This window comes from Pinus tabuliformis, chromosome X, assembly GCF_031772625.1.
Source record: "Pinus tabuliformis cultivar Carrire ecotype Pingquan chromosome X, CPIR1, whole genome shotgun sequence".
Classification (NCBI taxonomy): Eukaryota; Viridiplantae; Streptophyta; class Pinopsida; order Pinales; family Pinaceae; genus Pinus; species Pinus tabuliformis.
This window is the reverse complement of record NC_142308.1, coordinates 316,408,722-316,410,134: the sequence shown is the minus strand read 5'-3', so window position 1 is coordinate 316,410,134 and position 1,413 is coordinate 316,408,722.

Sequence of the window (1,413 nt, the reverse complement as noted above, 5' to 3'; positions counted from 1 at the left end):
GTCCAGAGGCTCCAAATTTTGTCGACTCAAGTAGCATTTGGAAAGCCAAAAAGATTTTTGGCTTTCCCTCTTGAGAATATATAAGGAGAAAATGAAGATGGTATTCTTGTTCTGGACAGAAGTTCAGTTGCGTTTTTTCAATTTTGGAAACCAAAGAGGAAACAATGCATGATTTTTCTACAGATCTAGATAACATAACATTTCATTTGTTTATTGAGGGTCCAAATGTGATTATGAATTTTTTTTTTTTATGGTATTTTTCAGCAATGTTACATGCCCAAGGGATCTAACCACTTTTTATTGCAATTTGGTGTTAAGATATAATAGATATGAGCAGACTAGGTATGGCCAACAATAATGAAGGTCGGTTTAAAAGCTACTTACTCCTACTCCTCTGATGAGATTGATTCTAGTGTGACCTAAAAACAATTGTCGAGTTGGTATAAAATTTAGATTCTAAACCCCACTTACTTGCAATTGTTAAGGTTGATAAGTTAAGGTATTAATTTCCTTTTTAGACCATTTTCTCTGCTCATTAGCTTGGATCATGACAAAAGTAAAAGGGATGTAAGAAAACGAAAATGAAAGTAACACTACTGCAAATTACATATGGCCAACAAAATATAGAACCTTATTACCTTAAAATACCCTGATCTAGAAGGGTACAAGGATAAGTCAAACAATACAGAATAACAATACCATTGTCCCTGTTTAACAAGCATTTTGATGGCAACTTAAGAAACTTGTCTATGGTAATCATATGAATAGCATTTCAAACACTGTATAATTAATACGGTGCTTCTAAAACACCAATTTTTACAACTCACCTGCAGTACCATTTCAATGGTTTTATTTGTGAAAGATTCTCTATGGTCCCTTACAATACATTGAAAAAATCATTCAAAAGAAGAAAAGCTCTAGAAAATAAACCTCACAATTTCTATTGAAACCATTCATATTGTACAGATTGCAAATTTTCCAAAAATGTGAAAAACATGATCCAGAAAACATTGCAACATTGCTACCACTATTTCACAAACAACTAATGAGAAGAGCCCCTCACCCAAAGAGTGATATGTATCTATGTTACCAGAAGTGGGAAAAAGGAATAGAAGCAGGAACATAGTGAGAAGCAGAGCTAGAGGGTTTGAAGAGATAAGAAACATAAACCCCACCCTCCTCGGCGTATTTTACACATGAAAAATTGAATAGTAATGCACTAATTTAGCGTCAAGACAAGAACATATACAACAACATGAACGAAATGAAAAACAAGTCCCCTGGTCATGTTTCTGGTAACATAGATAGGCATCTAATATAAAAACTATGACAAGGGGAATAGGCACACATAAAATCAAGCTGTGCATTTGAGCCTACGATGTTATAGACAATAAGAAATCATTGTATAGATAC